Genomic DNA, 8,359 nt, shown 5'->3' with positions numbered 1-8,359 from the left:
CGGCGTTTCATGGCTTTGCGAGAGGGAACACCTACTTCACGCATGTAACCCCAGACAGACACCTCAGGTTTGTACTGTGACTATGTGCCAACATGGACGAAACACACCCAAATTTTGCATGCGCGTGTGAGTAACCCCCACCAGCTCGCACGCCTATGTTCGACCGAATCGGAGTACGAACGGAAGTTGCGTCACGTCGGGAGACCTTTTCTGGGTATTTCCATGGAGAAAAATGTAGAAAATGCATCGAGTGTCGAAACGCACCCCAATTTTGCAGGCGTGCTTCCGTGGCGTCATGTTGCCTGTCAAAAAAACATGGCAGCATTTCATGGGAAAATAAAAAATAAAAAAAATAAAAAGCCCTATATTGCGGACGGATTTACTTAAGAAGACTAGTGTAAATTATTGCTGTAACACTCCATGATTATGGAGTGCCAGAGCATAATTTACGTTAACCTTCTTAAGTAATACCACCACGCTAGAGGACTTGACATTGCAAGCAGAGTACGATATTTAAACAGGTGAATTAGCATGAGGAGAAGCAATTGGGACTAAACAGGTGAATTAGCATGACCAGTTTCGCCCCGTACGCCGCCCCGTGCCCCCCAACTCGCCCTACCACGATCGCCCCCAGGCGCGCAACGACTTCGCCGCACGTGCAGCGCCGTCCATCGCCGTCGATCGTCAACGGCGCTCGTTGGCACAGACTGCCCCACGCCCGAAGGCGCAGATCGCCGATGCTCGGCTGCCTGCTTTCGGCTCCGCCACAGCCGTTGTTCGGCTGATGTCGCCCGGATCAAGGTCACGTTTCCCGCCTCGTACAATTTCTATCGATGCTATTGCGTAATCATATGTATTAATAGGAAAAAATTAACATGCAATATGGACATCGATGGTGTGATTCCATGTTCCATAGAGAAGTGGATACATCTCGTTGAAAAATTGACCACCGCTCAGTGATTTAGGTTCTACGAAACAAGCTTGGAAGAGATGTTGATCATTCCGTCAGTACAAATGAGAGATTTTTTGCTGCATTTTATGATGTTAGGTTATAACCCAAACTGCAAAAAATTCATGATACAAGAAGATAGTGGCAGTAAAGGCCTTATTTCACTTAGACCGGACGATGTGTTTTCAATATTTGGGTTTAAGAATGAAGGTGATGATGTTTTTGGCATTCTTGCAACGGAAGGAAAATAGTTAATAAAGAAAATTCCTATTCAGTATGTTCACAAAAAAATGGTCACATAATGATAGATGACTTGATTCAAAAAATTGTGAAGAATAAATCCGCCGACGATGAATTTCTTCGGATGGCTGTTCTTTTTTTGCTGGGGACCATTATTGCACCCATGTCCGCTGTGTCCATACCAAAGGAGTAATACGCGTTGCTGCATGACGTGAAGCGGATAAGCACGTTGAATTTTAACGTGTTCACTTTGCGAACTTGTTTGACGGAGATTGGTAAACTCAAGCAGGACGGCCGTGTGAGGCAATGGCCATGTAGCAACCTAGCCATACTCCAGGTATGCTATTAATTAATGCTATTTCATATTCCTTCAATTTATGCGTTCGTAATTTATTTTGTCATTTGTTTTGTAGTACTTATATTGGGAGAAGGTGCATCCAACCACCGGCCCGAAAAATGACCCGTTGTCGTTGCAAGTTCCCCTAATGAAAAATTGGACTGAATCTAAAGCGGAGAAACGAGACAAGTACGACCTGGAAAATGGTTGTGGCCATGGATTGGTAATATTATAATGCTTATTTACTAGTACATTGATTATGCACTAAGAATGTTATGTACTCATGTTTTCATTGCATACGCACTTTGCAGATTGATGACTGCATTACGAAGGAGTATAGAATGAAAAAACTTGCAGATGAACAAGCTGAAAGAAGTAAGAAACATAGTAGCCGAAAGTCATCCGTTACGGGAAAGAAAAAAGTGGACAATGTGTCCGAGGTCCGTGCTAACCTAAAGCCTTTTACGGACCGGGTTATGAATGATAGAAGGAAATTCGTATGGAATTGTTTCGTATGCTGGAGTTATGCGCACATGTAAAAATGTAAGAATTCTGGTATGCACTTATTAAACTCAATAAATTGATAAAAAGATATAACATGTGACTGAGCTTACTTTTGCAGACATTGTTAGAGAAAATGAATAAAACAGGTGTACGGTACAAACCGGGCACAATGGCAGAGGAGGAAGAAAATCTGTATGGACAGAATAGTGAGTCCAGGTATGAACACAAGTATCCTAAAAAAGAATTTTAGTATGATGACAAACACACACCTAATGGCCGAAATGGCAGTGGGCATTATGATTTGGATTCTGAAGAAGGGGATTCGTTCAAATTCAGTACTGGTCACTTGAGTAGCTTTAAAGGTGAGAAGGAGGATCCTATAGATGTCCCGGAGCAGTCAGAAAAAAAACATCATCTCTAAAAACCGATGAAATAGAAGGTACAAGATGGCAAGTGCAACAAAATGAGCAAGAAGTGTCACAGGCCGTGTCAGATGGTAATAGCGAGGTAGAAGAGAAGAAGGAGGTGATTCTAGGGAAGCAAAAGCGGTGTGCGTCAAAGTACACGAAATCTCCTTATGTTAAAAAGACTCCGAGAAAACGTGCGAAACGTTCCGCGAAAACGAGTAAGTTAAACATGCCATGAATATATTTTTGAAAATTATATAGTACAATTTGTACTTTAACTTTATTGACTTGTGTTGTAGAACTGTTTAATGAAATAACCCCTCAATTTGATCATTCTATGGATGATATGGTGCGTGCCACTGTGCAGTACGTGAAAGCATACGAGCACTCACCAAAACATAAGAACCATGAAATATTCAACAACGGTAAAGATGATGGACTTTCTGCGGCAAGAGTTTGCCAGATACTTAACCATGCATGGTTATCTAGTGATGTATGTATTTTTATTGTCATGCTTATGTCATGCGTTAAGTATGTTGCATCCATGTTAAATTTAGTCATTTATTTCAGGTAATTGACGCTTATGCGACGTACATATCAGATACAAGTATCGTCAAAGATAGGTATCTTGTACCCACACATAGGTCTTACTGGTTATTGAACACTCGGTCAAAGTCAGTAAGACGAGGGAAGTCGGTAGACGATCCAGAAGGTTTAGCACATGCAAATGAACCTCTCAACAGATGCATGACAGAACATTTTGCAAAACCGAAGGTACCATTTGTATTGCAGAATTGTATTTTCATTACTATCTTATGTGAAAGCCGAGCTTACTACAATATTTAAGTTGTGAAATAGGCTTATTTTGCTTTAAATAAGGATAAAAACCATTGGATTACATGTGTTATGCACACTAGAAAGAAAGAGTTCCAAATTCTTGATTCTTTGAGGGGGGAAGAAAATATCTCTGAAGCTATCAGGAAATTCGTTGAAAATTTTGTAAGTTTCGTATTCATGTGTGTACAATTAACCATATAATTTGTTTACCGTATGTAGTCAACGTGTTCATATTTTTTTTGTCAGAGAGAGCAACTTGCAGGAGATATTCAAGATGCAAATGACAGTGCTATTATGTCGTTCCCGGATGTGTCCGCATGGCCTATAGTCCCCTACGACTTGCCTCAACAAGAAGATGAGTGAGTTACATGTAGCATGTGCTTTTGAAATACATTAATTGATCAAGTGATATCTTACTTAACGTGCTTTGAAAATTGCACTAATGTTTTTTTAACACAGGAACTCATGTGGGCTGTTCGTCTTTCGCTGTTTTCAATACTGGGACGGAGAAAAATTTATTACTGCTATTTCTCAGGTGGGTACATTTTTAGTATGAAAAATTAGTACATTATATCATATATAAGTGATGAAAATAAATTTATTTTTATTACTTTTCAGGAATCTATTGATAGTTCGAGAGAAAGATTAATAGCTGGAATTATTATGTCCCCCGAAAATAAGCTTACAGAAGTGAAGAACAAAGTAATTCGACTTGCGAAGAGGAAACAAAAATAAAAATATCATACGAGAATTCTACATGATTTTCGAAATATTATGTGTTCATGAGTGAGGATTGTGTGTGGATGCTTTATTTTTTTACGTGAGTTTCAAATATTTTTAGCATGTCAAGTTTATGTACCCTCACAAATTTATTAAAAATACATTTTAATCATTTTTTATTTTATTATTTAATTTATATTTTATGTTCAATGAGTGTTCTCGCGAATGTACGATTTGGGGTTTTAAAATACCCAGATGATATATGATGACGATATCTCACAGGCGAGCGCCGCGCGCGCCGGACGAGGCGAGCATCGCCCGCGCCGCACCTTCGCTGCTACATGGCGCACGTGGGCCGCGTCATTTGGCCAGCGGGCCCGCGCCGCACGTCGCTCCAGGGTTGGCCGTTGCCGGCCCCGAGGTTGATTCTCCATCGGCCCGCGTGCGCCCCTCTGCGCCCGAGGGCGGCGTCAGCCTCAAGATCGCCCTCCGCGGCGGCTCCTTGGTCCTCCTCGTACGTGCGCCCTTCTGCGCCCGAGGGCGGCGTTAGCCTCGGGATCGCCCTCTGCAGCGGCTACTGAATCCTCCTCGTACGTATCGCCTCTTTGCGCCCGCTGGCGCCACTCACGGGCCAGCGCCTGTTAACGTTATTTTTTTAAATTAAAGCAACCGGCGGCTTTGCAGTGCCTCTGATCGCTAACATGCATGATTTATACACAAAATCATACATTTGTACGAAAAAATATATACATTACATATCATATTAAAAACAACGCCTATAGCGCCAAGAAATATATATTATAACGTAAAATTTGTATGTCGCATATCATATTAAGAACGAGTATAGTGCCAACAAATATGACATAAGTAAACACTGATTACAAGTCTCCCGTATTGATGTAACGAAACAAATATGTAAGTACTATTCTTTAATACAACCAAATAAATCGTCAACTGTAATCAGAAGTTCTTCTTTTCATTCAAATAATTCTTTGTTATGATCATCATACCATGTTCCTGCATAGAAAGATTGTAATATATGTCAAAATTTTGTAAAGTATTAACTAAACAAGAAAAGAACGTTAATGAAATGGTGTGCACATATTTTGGATTCTGAGGACAATTGTTTTTGAAATGACCTTTCCCTCTGCATAAACCGCATAGACGTACAGGAGGTTTCTCATCAAAACCTTTGGGTCTACCGTTTGTAGTCACGCCAGGTTCCTTACCACGGCCTTTGTTATTCTGCCCTTTCGGTGCTCTTTTCGTATTGATTTTTTCTGGATCACCAACAAAAACATGATTTTGATCCGGCACAAAAGCATCATCATGTGCGACTCTATGCTATCTCACATAATCTTCCTCCTCAACATCCTTGTTTGCTATCACATCCTCCAGAGCAGCCTTCAGTTTATCAAATAGAAATGGTTTATGACATGCCGCATGATTTGCTTCCGCAGACAAAATAGTCAACTCACTGTACTTAGTTCTCTCCTCAGTATCTGCCCATCCCCATGCGAAGAGATCGCTAGTGCGTTTCACGGGAGTCCACCTCTAGCATTCTTGCTGAATCTTCGTAGCACTAAGCACCCAGGTAAGTCCTGCATGTTCAGCCTTGCTAAAACGTAAAGAACATGCTTGCATGGAAGACCTTTATGTTTCATACTATCACAACTACACTTCACTGTTTCTTCTGAATTACTAGGTGTATAGTCCACTTTGAATCTGAGTTGCCTGTTATTTTTCCATGCCACTATGAATCTTCTACTGACGGCTCCACTGAGTCTATCTATGATCTCAAGATCCGCTGCCTTCTTCATTTCTTCCTACAAGAGGTAAAAGTTCATCGCAGTGAAGTCACGGGTAGCGGCTTTTTAAATGCATTTGAACTCGTCGAGTACTGCTACAGGGAGTGTCTGTGTGGACATGTAGTCGTCGTGTGACTCGTTCTCACAGAGCCAAACAATGCAGTTCTCATAATGCACAACCATATCAACAATCGTCATGCCAGAGTCAAGATGCATATGAAGGCAAGAGTTCAGACTCTCGCTCCTCTGGTTACTCCGCATACCAAGGAGGAACCCACCGGTGAGATATGACGCAGCCCAAAGCCTTTTCTTCTGGTACATCCTACGCAACCATGTTTCAGTTTTCTCCGACTCCCATTTAGCTCTAAAAGCCGCCCATCTCGCCTCAAACTCACCATGTGTAGTGGCATAATAAATAAGAGATCTGAACTCCTTAAGGGACTTGTGGTGGAGGTGTTTCTGCATGTTTTTCTCAATATACCACGAACAAAGTCGATGCCACACGTCAGTAAGGACCTTCCTGATGGCCCTTATCATGGCTGCGTATCCATCAGTAATTACAGACTTCGGCTTCTTCTGACAATGAGCTCTTAAGAAGGTATGCAACACCCAAACATATGTATCCTCTGTCTCATCTGACACAACAGCACAACCGAACACAGTGGTGCAACGATGATTCTTTAGACCAACAAAAGGTATAAATGGCATTCCGTACCTATTCATCTTGTAAGTGTTGTCGAAGACGATTACATCATCAAAGTCAAGGTAATCCTGACGTAACTGAGAATCTCACCAGAACATGTTCTTTAGCTTTCCTTCTGCGTCAACATTGTGCTCAAAGAAAAAGTCTGGATCCCTTGTCTTTCTTGTCATCATGATACCTATCGTAGTGTCCGCAACACCCTTTGCTAGCAACTTCATTTTCTCCCTATAACACATGTTATAAAGCTTCCTCCTCCCGAAACCAGCCCGTGCATATGATCCATAGCTACTAACGAAGTTGTCATAAATCCAATGTTTTTTGAGCCCAGCACCTGCCATTGCTAAGATCTCAAGCTTCTGGTATTCCTTTATCTAATTATGAGATCGAAGATATATAACTTCATCTGGTCTAGCAAGAGTGTGACTATGATCATCGTTGAAACTGCTGACATACCAAATGTAGCGCTCTCTGTCAACCTTCACAGTTAGATGGGCCTCGCAATAGCACCGAGTCTCCGCTCTCAGCCTGCGCTTCTTCCCTTCCATGGTACAAAACTTTGCCCGTCGTTTCCCAGACCTTGAACAGAGAAACCTCCTCAACTGCCTACGTGCGTCGATACCCTTACTATATTTCAAATTGTCCTTCCTAATGTTGAAGCCACGCTTTTTTGCATAGTCGTTATAGAAATCATATGCCTCCTTGTTTGTCCTGAACATCATGGACATCACCGTCCAATGCATGTCCAGTGATTCTTGCTGGTATCCATCGGACCCAATGTCAAAATTGCACTCATCACCATCGGCATCATCATCGTTTTCGCATGCGTCACCATCCTCTTCCTGAAAAAAAGTACAAACAACTGTATATGTCAGTAAGTAGTTGTATAAGGACTATCATATGTATTCACTTTCCACTACTTACTTTGCTCGAGCTGTCATTATAAGATGCATTGATATCGTTTTCATCATTGGCATCATCGAAAAAATTCCACTGATATAACCCTTCCACTTCCATCTGCGCAAATTGTAAATATGATATATACGACTGGATGCGTATTTAATTTCACTTTAAAATGACCTACATAAATCCAAAGTTACATGGCTTCCGCTTTCAGCATATGAATCATCTACATCCATATCCTCATTGTCATCATCCCCTCCTATCTGTGCACAGTCAAACATGTTATTGTCATCGCGGATGCTTGTATTTAATATGGTTGAGAACATGCAGAGCACTTACATTGCCACTGTAAGACTGATCCAAACTCATATAATTTTCGCCGTCATGTTCGTCTTCATCCAATGACAATGATCCGTCCTCGCTACCGCCATCATCACCGTCATATCCTATTTCAGCCTCAATCTATACACGTTCATATATAATCAAATATCCATTCAAACATCACGTAACATCTTCGCAATTAAAATCCGTTCTTAAATTACTATGCCAGCGACTCGCGTACCTCGTTTCCTTCGTCATACATAAGGCGGTTGTCGCCGGATACGAGCTGACGGCGGCGGAGGCGTCTGCCCGACCGAGGCGGTTGTCGGCATAGCGCACAACGCGTACGTTTTTTTTTCATCGTCCAGGTACTGCCGGAGATGGCGGCGGCGGCGGCGGCGGCGCGAGAGGAGGCGGGTGAGGCGTCTTGAAGATAGGGTTCGCCGATCTTTTTTTCAATCACTCGGGCGTACGCAGCGGGCGCGGGCGGGCGTGCATGCGGACGTGGGCGCCTACGGGCGGCCGTGCATGCGGACGTGGGCGCGTACGGGCAGCCGTACGCGACAGCGCCGTACGGCGACGCAGGCGCGCCTATGGCGGGCGGGTATTATTATACGGCGTGTGAAAATGACC

Source organism: Triticum aestivum, chromosome 4A (assembly GCF_018294505.1).
Source record: "Triticum aestivum cultivar Chinese Spring chromosome 4A, IWGSC CS RefSeq v2.1, whole genome shotgun sequence".
Lineage (NCBI taxonomy): Eukaryota > Viridiplantae > Streptophyta > Magnoliopsida > Poales > Poaceae > Triticum > Triticum aestivum.
The sequence above is the reverse complement of the archived record's forward strand: the minus strand, read 5'-3'. Positions refer to the sequence as shown.